Source organism: Peromyscus maniculatus, chromosome 2 (genome assembly GCF_049852395.1).
Source record: "Peromyscus maniculatus bairdii isolate BWxNUB_F1_BW_parent chromosome 2, HU_Pman_BW_mat_3.1, whole genome shotgun sequence".
Classification (NCBI taxonomy): Eukaryota; Metazoa; Chordata; class Mammalia; order Rodentia; family Cricetidae; genus Peromyscus; species Peromyscus maniculatus.
Genome location: NC_134853.1, coordinates 57,791,159 through 57,814,136, shown reverse-complemented (window position 1 = coordinate 57,814,136; position 22,978 = coordinate 57,791,159). Strand labels below are relative to the sequence as shown.

The window sequence follows — 22,978 nt, the reverse complement described above, 5'->3', positions numbered from 1 at the left end:
TTCAGTAATGCTTATTACCAGCATACATCCCAGTGGCAAACCCTTCTTTCTTCTGTCTTTATTTTCGCGTTTGAAAACAGCTTTAGTATATGATGCTGCAATATTTGGAGTGTATGCAATTGCCATTTGACATGTGTCTGCAACTGGGAAGCCATCGACACCATCAAGATGAACACACCCTCATCCCTCCAAGTCTGCTGTAGCCCTTCCCCCTCTCAGTAGCCCTGCAGCCACGGCTCAGCTTTCTGACATCTGTTTGCCTCTTCTGGAGTTACAGTTAGATGGAATACTGTTGATTCCGTCTGGATTATCTTACTCAGAATCATTATTTTGTCATCTCCAATTGCTGCTGCATATATCAAAGGTTTGTTCTTCCTCACATTCTGTTGGTGAGAATGTAAACTAGCGCAGCCGTTACGGAAACCAGCAGGGAGGTGTGTCAAAAAGCTCAACCCAGACTACTCATATGATACAGATGGACAACTCTTAGGTGTACACCTAAAGGAGCTGAAGCTGGCAAGCTGCAGAGGTACTTGCACATCTGTATTTATTGGAGCACTACTCAAACCACCAGGACGTGGAAAGAAACAGTCTAGATGCCAATACACAGACTAATGAACACAGAAAGCGCGGGCACATACACAATAGAGCTTTATTCTGCTTTAAAGAAGAATGTCATATTATTAGCAGGAAAATGTGTGGAACTGGAAAGTGAAATTAGCCAGACTTGGAAAGACAAATGTTGCAAGTCTTCTCTTATGTGCAAAATCTAGATTTAAATATGAAATTAGAAGGGGTCTATATTAAAAGAGAACAGGAGAAAAAATACAGAAAGATAAAATTTTCTTTCATATGCAGAACCTAGACTTTACACACATACACACATACACACACACACACACACACACACACACACACACACACACACACACCAGCAAGAAGGAGGGACAGATGAGGGTAGTGGGATCAAACATGAGCAAAGTATATGATCTATATCTATGAAAATACCATCATGGTAGGGAGGGAGGTTTAAGTGAGGAGAGCGATGGGAGGATAGGGCACAGGAGGCAGGAATAACGAACACTAAGGATTTTTGAAAAGGTCATATGGAAATCTACTATTTTATAAGCTTCCTAAATATATAAATGTATAAATATGTTTAACTGGAGGTATCCCACATGGGAGACCATGCTCCTCCCAGAAGCCACAAGATGCCAAATAAAAATCCCAGTAGTGTCCCAGACACCCCTAAACAATATAGGATATTACCATTGGTCTTGACTGTTCACTAGAACTTGATGGTAAAACCTGATTGTTGAAGTTATCATATACATTTGTCACAAGACGTGACAAAATCAAGTTGGTACTGACCAGGAAGTTTTCTCCCAGCTGGCTAGCTTTCATAGTACTGGAAGGTGCTATGTAGGCTGCTGGGAGAAAATGTCATCAACAATCTGTGAACCCTGCAAATCACAATAATAACTGGCATGACAAGAAACTCCCATGGGTGCAGTAGTGGCACTAGTATTATGGGAGTAACCAACCACTTTGCGATTGAATTTAAGGCTTTTTGTTCAGGAGGAAACAAATGCCTGGTACTGTAAAATTTGGCCACGAACCTATGGTTAGAGAACTCCTAGGCCCAGGCACCCCTACTATAATAATATATACTACTATATATAATAATAGAACCTACTTCTATTATCCTGCTAAACAGACTGTCTTCTTCCTTCTTATTTCTCTACCCATAGATCAGTGAGGCTCTCAAACCTCATCAGAGAAGTTTCTTTGTGCAGTGAGTGGTGGCTTAATGCAGAAACTTATGGCTGGTTAAGTACAGAGACTAGAGGTCACGGGATGCTCAGAACAAATGAGAGAATATGTTAAACCCCTCACAAAGGTTCTGGGATAATGATGGAAGAGGGACACAAAGATTCTAAGAGACAGAAGTTGGGGAGAATCTGAGCAAACCAGTGTTTTGGCAGGACTTGGTAGGACTGATACACTCATGAACTTAGAGCAGCATTGGTTGTCTGCACGGTATCAAGTCAGTCAACATTCTAGCATTGAGGGAGAAAGGGTTCATGAGCCTCCACCCAGAAATGAGGCGCTGTGGGCAGCTGATCACTTCTTGGGTAGGGTGAGTCAGGTTTCTTTGAGTGCGTGGCCTCTGGTAAGTCCACTGGAAGTTCCTGTAGATGACCACACAGTATGAGTAAATGGGGGGCACAAATTGAATTGGATGGGGGAAAGAGAGAGAGAGAGAGAGACAGAGAGAGAGAGAGAGACAGAGAGAGAGAGAGACAGAGAGAGAGAGAGACAGAGAGAGACAGAGAGGGAGGACACATGGTTTGGGAGGTAGGGAGGTAGAAATGGTTCTGGGAGGAGTTAGGGACAAGAGGTGGAGTGAATATGATGAAGATACATTGTATAAAATGATCAAATAATAAAAATATTAAAAACTAAATACCACAGGCAAAATCCATTATTTTGCATGCCAACTAAAAATTAATAAAAAGAAAAGTTTGTTATGTTATGGCTGAATCGTATTTACTGTGTGGATCTAGTCTCAGTTTTAAGCCATTCACATCCACTGCTGGATATCTGGATTGTTTCCAGTTTGGGGCTACTATGACTAAGAAGCCATACGGACAGGCACTTGAATTCCTCCTGGGAAGGATCCATGAGTGTGGATGGACCACAGGGCTTATACAAGTTCACGTTTTTTAAGAAACTGCCATTGTTTTCTCACACAACTGTGCCATCTTACCTTTCCCTAGAAGTATATGAGCACTGGTTCTTGACATTCTTGCCAACATTTGGCATGGCCAATCTTTGCAACCCTGAGCATCCTTGAGGCTGCACCGTGATGCCACCCTGTGGTTCTGATTTGCCTCCTGAAATGGCTGAAGATGCTGAGCACTTACTTCCAAGTGCTTATTTCTCATTGCCTATCCAGATACTTTGCCTGTTTCAATTTTTAAATTTAATTCCTGAGGCAGGGTCTTGCTTTAGCCCAGGCTAGCTTTCAACCCTCGATCCTTCTTCCTCTGCCTCATGAGTGCTGGGGATACACATGACACCATGTTAGACACTCCCTGTTTCAAACCCGGTTGTCTGTTTCTTCCTGTGGACTTCGGAGAGTTCTTACCGCTCTCAATGGTCCTCTATGTGACAGGTTAGTATTTTCCTCCACTTGTCCATTGCTTGTCTGCTTCTCGTAATATTTATTCTTAAAGTTTTCACTTGGTAAAACCCAATTATGTAACTTTCAAGAAACATATTGTGCTTCTGGTGTCAAATCTAAAATAAATTTTTAGTGCTGTATGAGTATTAATATATTTTCACAGGTTTATACCTAAGCATTCAAATATCATTTTAAAGTATCAACTGTTGACATTTCATTGTTAATATACAAGTGCTTGTTTCTTTTTCAGTGCTGGAGATCAAACTCAGGGCCTCTTGCTAGAATTCTAGGCAAATATTCCACTAAGCTACCTTGAAGAAACGATTTTGTGTAATGATTCTGTATCCTGAAACCTCACCTAAATCGCTTCTTAGTTCTCATAGGCCTTTCCCGAAGCTTCGATGACATTTCTACAGTGAAGATAATGCTGTCTGTAAATAAGAACGTTAACTCCTTTCTCGTCTGGATGCTGTATGTAGTTTTCTTCCTGGCCATGGACCAGTGGCTCTAGTGTAACACTGTGCAGAAGCGATGAGAATCAAATCCCTTGCCTTGCTGACGTTAAGGGGGAAACATCTCCTGTTTCCCAGGACGCATGACGTTGGCAACAGGTGTTTCACAGATGCCCCTGCGTGGCGATGAGGTTTCTTTCCATTCCACATCTTTTCACTTGCATTGCTTCAATCAGGAACTGCCCTCAGAATCCCAGCCCTGGGGAGGCCGAGGCAACGCCACAAATTTGAGGCTAGCCCGCCTAGTCCACACAGCAAGAACCTTCAGAGAGAAAGAGAGAAAGGAGGGGAGAGAGGAGGAGAGGGGAGGGAGAGAAAGGAGGGGAGAGAGGAGAGAGGGAAGGGAGAGAAGGGAGGGGAGAGAGGAGGAGAGGGGAGGGGAAGAAAGGAAGGGAGAGAGGAGGAGAGGGGAGGGGGAGAAAAGAGGGGAGAGAGGAGAGAGGGGAGGGAGAGAAAGGAAGGGAGAGAGGAGGAGAGGGGAGGGAGAGAAAGGAGGGGAGAGAGGAGGAGAGGGGAGGGAGAGAAAGGAGGGGAGAGAGTGGAGGAAAGAGGGGAGGGGAAGAAGGGAGGGGAGAGAGAGGAGGAGAGGGGAGGGAGTGGTCCAGCACTTTGTTTTGTTCCTCTTTCCCCCTATTTAAGGTTTTCTCTTTATCACGCCTTTCCCTGTGGAACAATGTGACTGTGATGAGCACTGGTGTCGTTTCTTTCCAGTGTTTTGGGTCTGTGGGCTCGGAACCTTCATATCTGAAGACACTTCAGCCATCATCTTCTCGGGCTTCTGCCGAATAGTTTTGCTGTTTCCTCCTCTACCCTTCTTAAGATGGCCCAAGACTTGCCAGGTAGACATTGTCTACCAGTTCAGAAACACCCGCTCATTTAAAAGCGTTTTGTTCTTTTTTCTCTATTTCTTACACTCCAACCTGGGTGGTCTCTGTTTCAGTAGTCTCTTCTGCCATGGCTATTCTGTCATTAATCTTTATCAAAGGTAATATAATTTTTATCTCACTACCGTGACCTTAGATATTGATAAGTAAATCTAACATGGGTTTTTAAAAAAATATCTTCCATGTCTCTCCTAAGATTTTTAACCTTTCTTCTGACTTAACATGAACAAAACCACACTCACTATTGCACGGTGTTTGGTATTTGCACTGGTTCTGGTTCAGATCCTTCTGCACAGTCCTCATTTCTTCGCATTAGTGAACATACTTGACTGCATACCAGACACTGTCCATGAAATTTTGGACTCAATTTTGTTGACGATGGATATTTTGCATTATGACATACAATCTGAGCTTTGTTGCAAGATGTAGACAAGGTTCTTGGGAGCAGTTGGAACCTTTCAGGTTTTGTATCTGGGACTGTGTGAAAAGCGGCATTTAGTCTGGGGCTCCTTAGGCCCCACTATGTATCCATGACACCCGTGAGCACTGTGCTCTGCGTCTGCTTAAACCCCGGTCTTCCGGTCCGGCTCTGAAGAACAGGCAACAGCCCCAGCCTTCCTGAACTCTAAGTTTCTTCTGGTTGTTCTGGGCAAGCCTTTCCCCACGTTTGAGACGTCTCTGCAGCCCCAGCACTGAGATTACAAGCGAGTGCCACCTTGCTTGGCTTTTTGGGTAGTTGTTACATCTCTTCCACATTCCAGCGTTTGCTCCTTCTGCTTTGACCTGCTGAGTGCTTGGATTACAGGGACGCAACACCACACCTAATCTCACACAGTGCTGGGAACCAAACGATGTTCTGTGCATGCTGGACAAGCACTTTCCCAACTGCACCCCATTTTCAGCCCATCACAGAGCTTGGTCACATACGTTCAGTGGGTCAAACTCGGGTCCTCCCGCTTGCACTGACAACTGACCTAACTGGTCAGGCGTCTAGTGTATCAAAAAGCATTATTTCATGTATTTTATTTTTAATAGTTGTTCAGGTTGTTGCTCAATTTTGGCTAGAAGAAAAAATCCTGGATTTATTTTTAAAAATTGTTCTACATGTGTTTATGGTGTGTGTGTGTGTGTGTGTGTGTGTGTGTGTGTGTGTGTGTGTGTGTGTGTGTGCCATAGCGTGCATGTGGAGATCAGAGGATAACTTACAGGTGTCAGTCCTCTCCCTCTACCGTATGAGCTCGGAGATCGAACCTGGTGCTGCCTTTACCACACACCCCCCTCCAGCCATCTCTGTGGCACTCTGGATTTATTCGTTATAACTTCTCCAGTACTTTGCAAGCAATAACGTGTCACATTGCTAACAATACAGTGTAACTACACTCTTCTACAAATGGGGCTTTTACAAAAAGTCATTGTGAGGAAAGCATATTAGTTCTTTGGCATTCAAATTAAAAAAATGAAGTATTTGTAAAGTTGATTATTCATAATCCACTAAAAAATGAAATCAGAAGAATAACACCAGTTAAAACAATCCTAAGTCATGAAATAAAATCAAGGTCTCTGTTGTCTGTTTAACACTAGGAAATCGCTGGTAAATTCTTTACTCTCTAGAAAGAACATAAGTGTTTTCTACTGCCGTCCTTTTAAAAAGATTTATTTTATTTTTAATTGTGTATATGTGTGTATGTCTGCATGTGGTATCCTGGCTAGTTTTATGTCAACTTGATTCAAGGTAGAGTCATCTGAAAGGAAGGAACTTCAATTGAGAGAATGCTTCCATAAGAACCAGCTGTAGAGCATTTTCTTAATAGTGATCAACCCAGCCCACTGTGGGTGGGGCCATCCCTGGGCTGGTGATTCTGTTCTATAAGAAAGCAGGCTGAGGAAGCCACGAGGACCAAGCCAGTAATCAGTATGCCTTCATGGTCTCTGCATCAGCTCCAGACTCTGGGTACTTATCCTGTTTGAGTTCTTATCCTGGCTCCCTTTGATGTTGGACTACAGTGTGGAAGTGTAAGCCTTTCCTTCCCAACTTGTGGTCACGGTGTTTCATCACAGCAATAGAAACCCTAACTAAGACACGTGGTGATATGAGTATAAGTGCAGGTACCCACAGACGCAAGGGGAGGGCACTGGATTTCTTGGAGCTAGAGTAACAGGCAGTTAGGAACCACTGATGTGGGTGCTGGCAACCAAACTCAGGTCCTCTGTAAGAGCAGCAAGTGTTCTTAGCTCCTGAGCCATCTCCCCAGCTTCTCTACTGTCTTCTAATTAGCTTCATTTCCTTGGAATGTGTCTAGGATTTTCTTATCTACCATATCAAGTCTCGATCCTGCTTTCTTTTCTCCGTTCTCAAATTACTAACTTTGGTCCTATTACATCCATTTTTTCTGTTAGTCTACCCAAAGTACTGAGTTTAAAAATTAGAACAGGTTATATGTAGCAGGCAACATTCAAAACATGGCTGAGCAACTAAAGTTCTAGGAAACAGGTGACACACTAAATTCACCAGAGGGGACTTATAAAGGGCACCTCACTTACTTACAGGTAATAGATATCATTGTGACTATATGGACTCAGGAGCTTTCTATGCAGAATACAAAAGCCATCAACTGAATGAAATATGAAATGGAAGAAGATACAGAGAGCAATGAAGTGAGGTGCACTGGAAAGAGCAGTGGCCTCTGCTTTAGCCACGGCATTGACCTGCTCTGTAGATTTGGACAAACGGCTTCTCTTTGCACCTGATTCTAGCTTTAAAAAAAATGTAAACCATGGACCACAAGTTCAGCTGTGATCTCACGAATCTAAAATCTTATGGCAGTTCAGGAGGCTATAAGGGAAATAGACCTAAGTCAGTGGTTCTTAGCCTGTGGGTCGTGACCCCTTGCTAAACATCTATCTCCAAAACTATTTTCATTACACTTCGTAACAGTAGCAAAATTACAGTTATGAAGTAGCAACGAAAATAATTTTATGGTTGGGGTCACTACAACATGAGGAGCTGTGTTAAAGGGTCCTAGCATTGGGAAGGTTGAGGACCACTGTCCTACGTGATGGTAGAGTGGGATACTACCTTTCAGTTGAGAGAAACTATCTTTCTTTGGCCCTTTGAAGACAATTTGTGAATATAATTTTATTGTACATGTTGCATCAAATAAACCTGTCTCAGGAGAGCTGGTTATAGGAAATGAAATAGACAATACACAAAGGTTTCTGGAGGGATGGGGGAAGGAAGCAGGATTCGTCTCCTGCTCTGCAGATCCCAAATCAGGAAGATCTGCCAGGATGCACCATGCTATTCCTAGGAAGGGCAACAACTTTCTTCAAGTAAAGTTCTTTTAGGAACTGGGAACTCAAGCGCAGAGGACACGTGGGTGCAGCATGGAGACAGGATGCTGTTGGTGGCTTCAGCCCTTAGCTTGCTCTGGGAATATCACCTGAGCAAGAAAACATGAACTAAGGGACGTATGTCACTGGGGATATCCAGCCGAGGTTCCACTGGGGCCTGAGTAGAGTCCTAATCACTTTGAAAAGGACAAATCACATCCAACCAGGAAGCTGCAACCATGAATAGTGTCAAAACAAGGCAGAGGGTGGATTATCATATTCCAGGATCCAAGAGAGGCTGGGCTCCCTCAGGGGAGGGTCTCGAGGACCCAACCTTTTCTTAAGAGGGCTGGCTTTTGAAAAGAAAGGGGGTATAGCCATATATGGAGTCCCAGTTGGCAAAGTAGGTTATAAAAGCGACATTAACATGGATATCTACTCTTCTGGCTAAATCCTCAAGTAAGTTTTGAAGACATTTAAACAATATTAATGCTGTTCATCAAACACTATAAACTGAAAACTATTTTGGGGTGGTGACGGGGATTGAACCCAGGGTCTTCCACATTCTTGATGTCTGAGTTAGGGTTTCTATTGCTATGATACAACACCATGACCAAAAGCAACTTGAGGAGGGGAAGGTTTATTTCACTTCTATTTCCACATCACAGTCTATCACTGAGGGGAGTCAGGGTAGGATCCTGGAGGGAGGAACTGAAGCAGAGGCCATGGAGGAACCCTGCTTACTGCTTTGCTTCCCGTGGCTTGCTCAGCCTGCTTTCTTATACCACCCAGGACTACCCACACAGGGGTGTCTCTAGGCTTGCTCACAGAGCAGTCTGATGGGGACATTTTCTCAGCTGAGGTTTTTTTCCCTTCCAAAATGATGCTAGCCTGTGTCAAGTGGACATCAAAACTAGCAAACACTGGAGTTCCTTATCATGAAATGGTTGCTAGCCTTTTATCCAGTGATTTTCTGGATGTTGTTACCGGACTCCTGGATGATTCTTTCCGCTATAGCTGTTCCATTGTCTTCCTCTTATTCTTTACCTCTCCGCTGACTCTTCTTCCCGCTCTCTCCAAGCATGATGGAACACACTGTGCACCCCTTTCATCCCCATCCTCACGTGCTCTCTGTGGATGCCGATCTGCCGTTGGCTCGTCATCCATCACGGCGGCGGCGGCACCGTGCACTCTGCTTCCCGCTTCCCCTCATTCCTAATGTTAATGAAGCAACACTTGCCGCCTAATGCAGCAGATCAGCTGGGATCGCAGGATCTAAGAATGAAGCACTTCACAGTGCGGGGAGCAAGGACCCCAGAATAGCACTCAGGAGTCTGACAGCCAGTCTTGACTCTGAGCAGCAGCAGACAATGTGTTAAAGTATGTAGACATTAGCTGAAGTCAGACTGTGAGAGAGCTTTCCAAAGGTTCTGATTTGGGTTTTGGCTGGATCTCCTTCTTGTCGCATGCCAAAAACCCCAGCTGCACATGTGCATAAAACACACACCCCAATCATTTCCTCATATGGTTCAGCAGGAAACGCTAATTACTACTATATTATCATAGCATGTTCATCCCCTCCGAAGAAGCCACACAGACCACAACTCTGAGCAGTCAAAAATACAGTATTAATGAATGCAGACTCTTTTCTTAATTTATCCGCTCTTCATTCATTACTGGATCTTATGCAGATAGTAAAGTGTCTAACAGTTTTAGTGTTAAAAGTATTATAATTCACCAAGTTGAAAAATCCACAGTGGGAAATCTGAAAAGCTGCAATTCACAAAAAAGTAGAACGTTAAATTTTACAGACAACCTGTCATGTCTAGAATGCTTGAGATGAAAAAGAATGAACATGCCTTGTGGTGAAGGAAAGGAGCAGATTACAGACCGTGTCTCCTGGTGCCCCCACCCCATCTCTCCCAGAAACAGCGCGTCCAGTAAATACTACTGTAAATCAAACACAAAATTATTTAGTAATTGCTGAGTGAATTTCTGCTTTTATCAGGCATTTAAAAAGTTAGTTACTATAAATCTGTAAGGGTTAGTTTTTAGAGGAGAAAGTTACCAAACCTATAGAGCCCCCCGCCCCCTGTAGTACACAGAGCTATTGAAATGGCTTTGGTATTACTTTTGGATTGGAAACACTTTCTAAACACATCAAACTTCCTACTGCAAGTGGAAAGCAGTTCAAGTTCAGTGTTTCCTAATGGAAAGGTGAGTGCTTGTCATTAATGTCACTAATGCCTCGGACAGCGACAGGGAGGGCCTCGGAGCAGCTAAAACGGTCCCTCTGCTTTATTTACTCAAACACTCCATCTGCAGTCTTCTGGTGAGCGCCAAGGGGACTGAGATTAAGGCTGTCCTAGGACTGAAGATCTTAAAATTGCATCATCGAGTCCTTAGTAGTTCTCAATGGTTCCCCTAGCACAGTATAAATGCCTGTTTTCCTTGACCTTCAAGGAGGAAGTTCGATTTGCTAACCCTTTTGTGGCAATAGTTTTTAGTGTACAGTTGAAAAATCCACCCAAATTTGCACAGGGAGCAATCACGAGAGGCTCTGCATCTCTGGTGATTGCTTCATTTGTTTTTTTACACAGATCAAAATACAAATCATTCTAAACTCCAAAGTATCCAATAAGAGCATAGTGACACATCTAACTTTTCCTATTTAAATATAATCTGAGTGAGGAGTCAGGGCCTGCCCTAGAAGCTGACCTGGAAAATATATTAGAGACAGACTGTATGGATCCATCTAAAGGGAGTCCAGAATTAAAGATAACACATAAGCATCAGCTTGGAAAGAAGTAGAAAAGTTTGACAATGTTAAGTTTCTGATGCTGGGAAGCCACAGGAATTCTTATTTGTTGATGGTTGGTTCCACAGCTCTTGAAAACAGCTTGCATTGCCCAGTGAAGCTGAAGGCATACATGGCTGTGACCCACAATTCCATTCCAAGGTTACACTGTGGAGGTACTCCTGAGTTCCTAAATGGAACATTCTATAAGAGTATTCCCAGCAGCATTATTTATAATAACCCTCTAGTAGAAACAATGTAATGTCTGTCAGTAGCACTGAGGTATACAGTATTTATAATACATTTATATCGTGGAATAACACAGCAAATTGGAGCCATGTGTGGCATGCAGCTTAATGTCATAAACCTAATGTTGAATGTTGGCCTATAATGAAAGACCCCCGCTCCATTATGAGGATATGGGGCGTTGGGCCGATGTTATGCCCCCCCAATAACTTGGCCTTAGAAACGCCATTCTGCAGGAATCAGAAAAACAGGAGTTCACAGCCATAGCCAGCTACCCGGCCTTGACAGAGATAGCTATGGCCAGCCTTGAGAGAGATAACTGTGGTCAGCAGCCTTGGGAGTAAGACAGTTGATATTTTATGGCGGGCCCCTGGCCTTGAGGAATAAGCAGCTGGCCTGGACAAGGCCAAATCAGCCACACACATATGACCCCAAGTTCACCCTGGCCTTCTTTGAAACAACCAATAGGGACCCTGTAACTATGCTTCTCGCTTCTGTAACCGCGCCTCTGCCCCTGGGATCCCATAAAAAGTCCCCCTTGCCCTAGGAAAGGGCGCAAGTCCTCCAAGAGACTTCGCCCCAGGTACCTGGTCTAAATAAACCCTCTTGCTTTTGCATCTGATCTGTGGTTTCGGTGTGTTCCTTGGGTTTGGGGTCTCTCCCGGAGAAAGATCTCAGCCGGGGGTCTTTCAATAGAAGAAATATAAAAATCCTAATATGTATCCCAAATCAATTATTGTGTTAAAAATGGACAAATCTTCAACACCTAGAGATATATAGTATTATGGAATAAACTATTTATATTCCCAACAAATCCACATATTGAAGCCCTACCTCCCAGCATGATGATAATCTTGGAGGTGCTTAGATCATGTTGTGATGGTGGATACTTCACGAACAGGGTTAGCTCCACTACTAGGGACCCCTCTCTCATTCGCTTTCTACCACATAAGGACACAATCAGATGATGGCTATTGAAACCATCAAGAGTTCCTACAAGAACCTAACCTGCTGGTGCCCTTGTTCCAAGTTTCCAACCTGCACCACTGGGAAATAAATACTTGTTATTTGAACCATCTAGCATGGAACTTACGTGTTTGTTTTTTTATCTATAACCAACTTTACAAAAACAAAGTCACCTAGAAACTAGAAGGGTCCAGGATCCCCAGGGTCCCCAGGATCCCCAGGCTCTGTTCCACCATAAACTATTTTCAGAGATCCTATGCTTTTCTTTCTCACAAAAGCCAAACCTGTTTGTGTACCTCTGTTTTCTTATTTGCAACACGAAGAAAGAGGTGAACTTAAAGTGTTCCTAGTTCTGTCCTCTGTGTTCCTTATAAAAGTACAAGAGCTTTGGGGAGGTCTTGAAACATAAGCACTTCTAACCACAGTTCCTGAAAGGAAGTTAGATATGTTGGAAACAATGTAACTCATTGGATGGAAAAAAAAAAACAAAAAAAAACGCACTCTGTAACTTAGAGGCAGATGAAGAAAGAGCTTCTCCCTGACTCCAGGAATCTCCCTGTCTACAAACAAAGTCAGTCTAATGCAAAGGTGAATCAGAAGCTGATTTCACAGCTAGTAGAACTCAGTGCCTGGTGGGGGGCAGAGAAACCTGCTCTCTTCCCAAGGCAAACAGTGCTTCCGGGGAGGCAGGACTTGACTCTACCGCAGCATCTAAGAAGATGTTGGTCCTCTCCGCCCAGCCATCTCAGGTGGGACTACACTGTTTAGGAGGCCAGGGAGCAGGCCACAGCTTGCACTGAACAGTAAGATGGGGCATAAACTGTTACTGTCAAATGAATGCGGGCACGGAAGTTGCCATGTGAAAGGGTCTCTATGCCCGGCAGTATCCAACGTGAGTGCTCACTACCAGTGGTGGCTGGGTGATGGTGCAGGTGTGGGCAAGAGGGGGCAGTGGCAGAAGAGTGTGGAGCTGAGAAGGCACAGATGGGTCAAGCCGCTGTTGAATCATCTAGCATGGAACTCTTCCTCCCCTTGGATAGCTTTCTCTTTTCGTCGTTCTTTTGTGGCAATCCTCCCAGCTAAGGGTGCAGGTGACCTGGTGTCCTGGGTCAGGACACTCTTTTCTACTGTTGGCCAGTTTTCTTTTCCAAACTGTTACATTCGGTTGGTCTCTGGTGTCACTTGGCTATGCTCTCCATTTATATTCATTTCTCATACATCAATTTCTGCTTCCCATTAGCATCTGCCTCTTAGAGGACAGAGAAATGTCATCTCCTCTCTACATTTTTCTTTATCAGGGCATCTGTGTGAAATATGCTCTCTCAATGTCCCCTTCTAGCCAGGAGAATATTCCCCTAGAGCTTCGCGCTGTTAACGTGAGAAGAATCTGTGAATAGTGATTAGGAAGCTAGATGAGGGTGGTGGAGCCTGTTTACTTCATTAAGGTTCCTTCAGGGAAAATTTGAGGATGGGAAACTGAGAGATAAGGGTTAATACTAAAAGAATAAAAGATCCATTTGACTCAGAGCAATCTTCAGTCTGCCTGGATTCTATCAGACACCCTTCTCCATGGGGAAATCATTACAGAGAAATGACATGCAAAGTGCACCATAAAGCGTCTGAGTCAAACCAGGGGAGGCTGACTCAACGGATCACTTTACATTTTAATAGAAGGCGCTGCCGCGCTGCGCTGAGCTCTCAGTTCACCAGGGGCTCGCTTCTCCTCCCCAAAAACGTCTCCATCGGGTGGGAGGGGAGTTCCCAGAATCTAGCAGAAATTATTCTGTCTCAAAAAAGAACCGAGTCAAAAACTCACAACAGAATCAAAGATTAAGAAGAGACAACAGATAGTCAAATGTAGAAAAAGGGGGACTGCGAGCCTGTCCGATTCTAGCTTCATCATGACTGTCAGCACTCAGGCAGAATTGGAGGAACTGAGCTCAGGTGTAAGTGGGCTTTAGATGGGTCGGGGAGCCAGACACGGAAAAGAGGAGAGGAAGAGGACAGACGTGATAACAGAACACCAAAATGCTACAATTAAAAATAATTTTGTTTTTCCTGAGTCAGTTTCAAGTGATTTGCCATGATAATTAACATCAAAAAATTAGCCACCAGGCCAGTGGCAATACTGGACGGGATTTAGCATTGGATTCCAGAGGTAGTTATCAGTAATGTCGCAGTGGCCAGGACAGGTTCGTTACTGTCTGCAGATGCTAAGATGTGGAACTTAACAAAGGTAGATTCAACTGACCGTGATTAGGATGCTAGAGAGTGCATCACTGAAGCTAAGTCCTTCTTTGTGTGCAGGACCACCCCCAGACACACAGTAAGCAGAAAGGTCTGCCTGTATGTAAAGAGTATCTGGAGCTAGGCGACCATTCACTCCTGTGATTTCTGCTGATGCTCTCCCAGGCTCCCTAGAGGACACACAGCTTACAGGGGGAAAGCAAACTGAGCCACAGTTTCAAAGGCTGCAGAATGTTCCCTGTATTTTTGTTCTGATGTAATTAATCAATATCATTAGTGTGTATGGCATGTGATCGTGTGTGCGTGTGTGTACCACAGTATGCATGTGGAAGTCAACAGACAAGCTTCAAGAATCAGTTCTCTCCTTCCTTTGTGGGATCTGGGAATTTAACTCAGATCCTCAGGCCTGCATGGCAAGCACCTTTACCTGCTGAACCATCCCATCCTTCTGGCCCACGAAGAGGTTCCGAATAGAGAGAACTTGTTTTTGTCACACACTGGATCTTGTGGACACGTTTTGTTCTGAAACCCTGTCTTCTCTGCAGGAATGCAAACAGAATGGAGGGGGCTCAGATTGCTCATGACTCACCTGGTAACTAAGGAATTAAAACACAGCATACCAGACCTGGCAGCATCTAATCCAAGCTCACTCAGGTAGTCTTCTGAGAAAGGATGGTGGACTGCCACTGGAGTCTGTCTCCCCCACTCCCTTTTCTGTTCCACTTAAGCATGATTAAACTCCCAAGGTGAAGATGAGTCAGCAGTTAAATCTCCCATCAGGCAGTACAAGGACTTGGCCCATCTGCCACCATACAGGTCAAATGGAGGTGGGAGATTCGCACAGGTGGAAGTCCCCTCCCCCCCAGAGCACGTGGACAAGGCAGAGGTCAGCAAGGCAGGCTAGGCTGGGGGGAAGCAGAGCGTGCATGAAGCTTTCCAGGTGTCTGTCCTACCCTTGGCAGCTTCTTAGAGTGTGGACTTTTATTACCAAAGGGATACAAATGCTTCACAACACAGAACATGCTGTTAAAGTACACACTACCATGCCACACTACTCATACATTTTTACCTTACGGAGTACCTTCTGGATAAAGCAAAAGGCATCAAAGAAAAGACCATTTTAAACAATATGTACTTATGTGTATGTGTGTTTGCCTGCGTGAATTTATGTGCACCATATGCGCGAAGGTAACTTTGGAGACAAAAGAGGCCATCAGATCCCCCTGGAACTGGAGTTACAGTGACTTGTGAGCCACCTGATGTGGGTACTGGGGGGACAACCCAAGTCCCTCTCAAAGGGTGGAAACTGCTCTTACCCAGGGAGCCATCTTTCCAGCTCTATTTTCTTGTTCTTTACAAAAAGTCAAAATTTTCGCTGTTGTAGGGGCAAGAAATACTCTTTGCCTGAATGGTCAGCCATGAGCACCCCAAAGCCATGTGGGTGTGCCAGCGGTCAGAGGTGGCTTGGCTTGAGCCCACCCAGTGCCCATTTCCCATTTCTCCTCCCTACCTACATAGAGGGCTCCACTGGACCCCTGCCTGTCTACTTCCTAGATGACAGCTGTTGGCACATTAATCAGCCTCTGGAACGCCTGTTCTTTCCATCTATACAACAAGACTCCCTGGGATGGGACAACAGAGTGTTTAGGACGCTACTTCTGTAGCAAGTACTCCACAAATAAGAATTTCTTTTCTTTTTCATTTTCTTTTCGTGGTGCTGGGATCAGATGCAAGGCCCTTTGTACTCGGCCACTGCCCCATCACTGAGCTATATCCTCAGCCCCAAACTACCATCAGGAGAAACAACTATCTGTACGTTACACAACTCTGTAATTCTGTGCACATTAGAGAATTTCTCACATCGACGTAAATGGGGACGGCTGACGAATGGTGCTTGTTTTCCTTTGCACACATTTTCTTTGTAACTTGGGTAAAAGGCCAATTTGCTTAATCTCCATTCAAGGCTGTAAGGATGGGACAGAGGGTGGGCCCTCCTGCTTCTTGGCAGCTTTGGCCATGACATCACTGTAGCCTGCTTTCCACAGTGTCCCCCAGGGACCGTGAAGGTCACAGAAGGCAATGGATGTAAGAGAGCGCTGGATAGAATGAAGCACTTGGCTTACATCAGGAACCATCCTCATTGCTACTTTAAATCTACACACAATTATATCAAGAAAGTCTTCTCTTGTGGACACTTACTTCTGATATATTTCTCCCTGATGTTAAGAGAAGTGCCTGGCAGATGGGGAACGTGTACAGCTATATATCTAATGACATTTCCTACAACACCCACCCAGTGCTATTTGTTACGTGCACGTGCCTTGAATATTCCTCTTTCTGGGACAGGCTTCCTCTGCTTCCTCTCTGCTGCACTTACACAAATCTGATCCTTCCTTCATTAGTAGAGATGTATGTGCTTTCTCTGGGGCCCGCCTGCCTGAATGTGAATGCTGATCATGCTGTCATCTCAGAAAGCCATGGGAACTCTGGGTGAGGCTAGCACATCAGCATTCAGTTGCCATACAGAGTGAATGACTTCACACACAAGCACGCACCGTGGTGGGAAGAGTACCTGAGGTGGAGTGCAGTGTTTACCAAGCGCAGCAGGTGCACATGGTATGGGGAGGCGATGGTTATGGGCTGAGGCCACAGCCAGGCTGCTTGGATTTCAGGCCTGCCTGTCACTCTTGGCTGAAAAACCTCAGGCAGGCCATTTAGCTTGGCTTGGCCACAGTTTTCCCCACTCTTAAAAAAAAGTGTGTTAAAGAGCATCTATTTGATCGGGTTCTGAGGATTAAACCATTGCACTTTGGCTCATTAGTTCATTTGTTTACTCATTCAATACCCAGTAAGTAGTCAATGAAGTTAGATTTTTCCTGTCTTGAAAAACAAACAAATAAAAAGTTAGTTTTTCTACTGGGCAGACTTTTTAAATTCACCCTTCAGTCCCAGACTGACAAAGGTCTGTATTTTTGTCACATGTGTAGTTCTTCCTTTTAGCACTTCCTGCCTATTTCAGGCTCTCTGGATAATTTCCTATGTCTTCGAATTACAATAGTTCTCAAACTGTACATATGTATTTAGTGTAATAGTGTGGTTATACGCCTGCGTGTTACCCCTACAGCAGTGGATCCAAGAAACCCGCCCCCCCCAAAACAAAACAAAACACCTGGGAATTCCCACCCTGTGAATTCCTAGAGCTGGGGAATCGCTGTAGCTTGTTTATATTCTCTGAGTCTCCTCATATATGAGATAAAGAGAGCATGAGTCTCCGGGGAGGCAGCCTTGGGATGGAAAGTGACTTGCTCAGTCTCGGATCACCTTCAGGCCTTTGTTCAGATACTGTCTGCTCAGCGGTCCCCAGCGGTCCCCAGCGTCCCTGGTTATGTATCTCCAGTCTCTGGCTTGCACACTCCAGACTCCTTCCCACTGGGACACCACAAAAAGCAGGGAAGGCCTCAGCTACTCACAAACCCTAAAGCGTCTTTATTCACCGGTTGCACACAAGGTAGATCCGTGTAGAACACAGTTTAGCTGTTCTGTCTGTCCTGCCAACAGCTTCTTTATTCCTGCTTCTGAAAGATGACTCTGACCCTACCTGTTTACAAGCACAGACTTCCACCTCAAACTGCCAAGAGGTTTTCCCCCAGCAGCACCAGCTCTCAGAAGTCGACCGTCTCCCAGGCCCTCAGCTGAGAGTTCCGATGGCGGTTTAGTGTGGTCCAGCTGAGTGGGGGCCACTGCCTTGTCATGATGATACCCTGGGGTCACACATGGCTGTGGAGTGCCTGCAGCTGACAGAAAATGATTTGAGGACGGCTGCTGATCTTCATTCCAAGATCAATAACCATGAAGACCGTCTAGCAAGCATGTTCTTCATGCCCTCGAGGACAGATTCCTCTTGAATAAATTGGGAATGTAAGGCATCAGAACCAAGTGCAACCACCATAAAAATAATCCAGCCGTGATCTTCTTGGGAAAGTGCAGTTGCATTTGAACAGCAATCCCAGAAAGAACCCCCCACTTCTTTGTTCTCTCTGCCACGCTTTCTAATCTGCTCAGAAAAGGATTGACTAAAACACATCACATGCACTGTCAAGTTCCCTAATACAATGCTTCAACATTCCTCTGAATGTAAAAAGATGCTCACATGCCTGAGAAAAAAACTGCATGTTTCTAAAGCAGGTACTTTGAAAACCAGAAAGAAGCATGGCCTCTTCAAATCAAATCAAAGAGCACAGCAGAAGTCCACACAAATGCCCAACAATGCATCTTTTCAACAGAAGTCAGGCTGAGCGAAAGGCATTCTTCGAGTCTGAGCTTTTACTGGTTACCTAGGCTGCAAAAGATACCAAAAGCAACTCACTCCAGGAATTCTTAGTTGGAATGCCAGTCAAGGAAACGTCCATAATCCCTTCAGATTCTAAGTCTGTGTGTCTGCGAGGAGGAAACCATATAGTGTTTTGAACAACTGGAAAAGATTAAACCCGACTCTCTCTAAAAAGATGTGCTACACGACGGGCTACGCTCACCAAGAAACGCAAGGAAACGGCTTTTAAGGCCACAGCACTGTTACTTTTCCTCACACTGTAGTTATATGGAGACTGACGGTTTAATTAGAATGGGAACTGATATATAGAGAGTCACACCAAATTACCATTGTATTAGTCTGATATTCACAACCTATGTTTGATTACTTAAAATAGACCCAATTTGAAAGCTTCCAAGACATCTTCATCATTTGTACACGCTCACAGTTATTGCTTTAAAGAAACATGAAAAAATAAGATTAAGACACCACTTTTAAAAACTTTCTCATACAGATTGGACAAGACCCCATGGTCTTTACAGAATGACTATTACTTAGTTAATGAACCCAGCACACTGAACATTTTCCAGCCACCTGAAACTTCCAAGTAGTGTATGAGTTTTGGCCAATTAATTATCAATTACAACATCATAAAACATTAACACAAAAATAGGAATAATGAAATTTAATTATACATTATTCTTCTGAGTTGCTGCAAATACTATACAAGACTGATTCTGATTAATAATTCATTCAGCAATAAAGTATCAAGAAGATAATTATGCACTGCCACAATTCTCACACTGATTTCTGTAATTACAGATTACAACAGTGTTAGCAATTTAAAGGGTTAGAGAGCGGTGGTAATTTGCTATGTCATCCTCAGCTATATTAATGTCTCTCTTTGAATACCAAAGATAATTGAAAATATAATAATGGACCAAATCAGATGGCTTGTCCATGTTCTCACCTAAAACATCTTCAGCCTGAGTGCATTAGTAAAGTCAAGTCCTTGGTAATTAGCTCCTGTCCTTCGTTAGGCTGCCTCACTACTTCCATTCCGTGTACCGCTTCTCAAATAGAGACAGTATGGACAGGTCCATGCCCAATATGCAAACATGCATGGACACTGTAGTCGAGGCTCCTGGATACAACCACATTTGGAATATAATATGCACGGTGCAACTATGAACCTAAATATGTGTGCATCATGTAATCAACCCCCCTCAAGTCCTTAAAATAAGCCAAGGCGCACATTCAATGGGAGTTGAAACTCTATGGCAACACAGTTGCACAAACGGCACATGAAGAGGTACAAAGTTTATCTAGTTATTGGCTCGGGGTGCTTTGTACATGGTGACACACCAAACCACTTGTGCCTTTGAGTTCCATTACACACTGAGAATGAAGAGACTCATCTGTTCGTCCCTCTCTTCTTTCATTCATGGGGGGGGGGCCCTGGCTATAAATTGACAGCTTTCCCCACCATCAATGGAAGAGCATTTTCATGGGGATAAGCGAAAAAGAACTAAATGTACAGTCGCACACATAATCACTCTCTGCTCGTTCTTCTTGATAATTTGAGCAGAGGTTTATAAGACATTGTGGCTTTACTGCTGTGCACTCCTTAGTATCCAAATCCATGTTCAGATAGAAGGGAGATGGAAAACTCCCTTTGATTAAACTCCTAAGCACTATTTAAATAAAGAGCGCCTTGCGGACTGGGTCTCACCTGGATGGGACCAGGGGCTCCTCACCTTGTGCCAAGGACTGGGATTCAAGATTTCACTACAGTAGGCACATCCCAGTGGTGGAGGGGATCTGCAGATGATCTGACTGAATCAGCCTCTTTAGAGATTGTGCAAAGCTACACCCAAAGGCAGGAAGCAAAGCCCTCAAGATCACAGAGCCATTCAGTAACTGAAAGAGCGGAGCACATGTGTCTGGCTTCTAGGGTTCCACTATTTTGCACAAGAGAAAAATACAGGAGGAAGAGGAGTGTGAGTGAGCACACAGAGACAGTTTGCCCCGAAGTTAAGCCTGGTGACGTCCACTTCATTTCTACATGGGAATCAGTGGTAGATACCACCGCGGGAGGTAGAGGCCGTCATTTTCTAACAATATGACAGAACTGTAGTTATTCAGGTCTTTCTTAGTGATGATGAAAATTGTCACTCTCCGTCACGAACAAGATTATAAAACAGAACTGTTTGTAACGGTGTCCAGCCAGCTTTCTTCCTGTGACACCTAAGACCATACTGCATGATGCCACACTAAATATAAATTTCCTCTCTCCTTTTAAAGCTGTCTTTCAAATCCTGCTGCCCAGCACGGCATTAAAAGAGGCCCTCCTACATGTATAAACATCTACTGCTGGATTCATCAGGATGTCTATCAGATGACAACGTTTCTGTTTCAAGCAGTGGACATGCAGACCTGAGGAATGTGGGTAAAAATGTCAAGTGGACTTTGGTGTCATATTTGTAAGGCCCTGAGTGGTTTCGTACTTTGATATTTTAGGAAAATTAAGATTTCAAGTTTACAAAAATATTCAAATAATTTTATAGCTAACAACTACAAGTTGTTCCCTAATCTGAAAACATGAAATCATCAAATCCTAAAACATATTTAGTGCTGATATGACACCACATGAAGAAAACTAGATAATATGAAACAAATCATACATAAAATAAAAATATTGGTAAAGTGACTTGTCTATATAAAGTATGCATGAAACACAAATGAAGAGTATTATTATTATTAAGAGTAGAATCCCATATGTAAGGTAGTTCATTATGCATATGCAAATGTTCCAAAATTAAAAACAAAGTCTGAAATACTCTGTTCTTGAGGATTCCGGATAAGGAACACTCAATCCACACATACTCTCTATTTAGAATCCACGATTAGCACACATTTCACCGCACAGCTCTGCCATTCTATGTACTCATCCATTATTTTCTCAATGCATATCAAAGTCAGCTGCAGAAATGAGCACAATCTTTCATAAATAGTTCAGCAGGCACAACATATGCTAGAATTCATGGATTTCTGTTTTGAGGCAACACATACAGCAAATTTTACGAATCTTGAGTGCAGGGTCACTGAACTCTGACATGCACACGTATACTTGTATAATCCACACCCTTACCGAGTCACAGGATGTGACCATCCCTCCACTCTTCATGTACCATCCCAGTTACCCCACCGCCAAAGGCAGCCACTGTCTTTTACCCATCTAACAGAGACTGAGTCATGCGACTTAACAAAGGGTTTAATTTCAAATTGGCTAAAGCAGCTAGCTGCTTTTTTGATTCTGTCCATTGAGATATACTGCTTGAGTACCTACGACATGGCACACACAGAGTGAGCCAGGGACAACATGATAATTATTTCATTAAATGAGGAAAACAACTTCAATGATGGTGAGAACCATGAGATTAATTATACCCCATGGGTGACATGGATGCACAACCCATGGGAAGCCACACACCACACCCTGCACCTGTTGTTCATTTTTAAACTTGCTGACCTGCCAATGGAAAACAGAGCCACACTACTGCCCAGGGAGAGATGGGGGGGCTGTGCAAGCTGCTCAGTATGAACCTGAGAAACGAGTTTTTTTTTTTTTTAAAAGGAATTCATCCTCAGAACAACATTGCTGCTCCACAACACAGAGAAACAGTCACTGTGATGCAGTTCCCACTTTATAGAATCATCAATCATGAAGGGGGCTCCCCAACAAGCTGAAAAACTCATTTCTTTTCTTTGAATTCAGCCATGGTATTAACACACTAGGTCCATATTCTCCAGCAGCTGAATTACCGTCCAGGCGAAAACAACCTCAGCGCATGGTCACCTCTTCTTAAAAGTTCAATGATTGACAGCGTTCTTTCTACATTAGTTGCTTTTGGTCAGGATATTTTATCACAGCAACAGAATGGAAACCAAGAAAAAGGACACAGAAATAAACCCATGTGGATGAAGCCCTTTGATCTTCAACAGGGTAACAAAACATACTGAAGAAAGAGCAGTTTCTTTAACAAGTGAACATTCACAGGTAGAAGACTGAAACTACACACACACACACACACACACACACACACACACACACACACGCGCACACACACACACACACACACACACACACACACACACACGCAGGCACGCACGCACACATGCACACACACCAGCTCCAAATGGTCACAGTTAAAGGTGGTAATGTTAGACCTGAAACTTTGAAACTCCTACAGGAAAACATGGAAATACACTGGAATACATAGGTACAAGCCGTGGTTGTTACGTTTTTGAACAAGCCACCACTACCTCAGGAAATAAGGGTAAGAACTGATGGATAAGTGACACCAGATGAGTTTAAAAGGCTTTTGCACAATAAAGGAAGCAATGAGCAGAATGAAACCATACCTTACAGCAAATAGAGAAAATATTCCAGTTAGTCATATGACAGGGTTTAGTATTCGGAACATACAAAGGACATGT

General features: G+C 43.8%; 1 protein-coding gene across 2 annotated transcripts in view; it reads right to left on the bottom strand.

Moving 5' to 3' along the window:
- Bach2 (BACH transcriptional regulator 2) overlaps positions 1–22,978 on the bottom strand; it is a 347,663-nt gene that overhangs the window by 84,930 nt on the left and 239,755 nt on the right. The gene's annotated exons all lie outside the window — the stretch shown is intronic.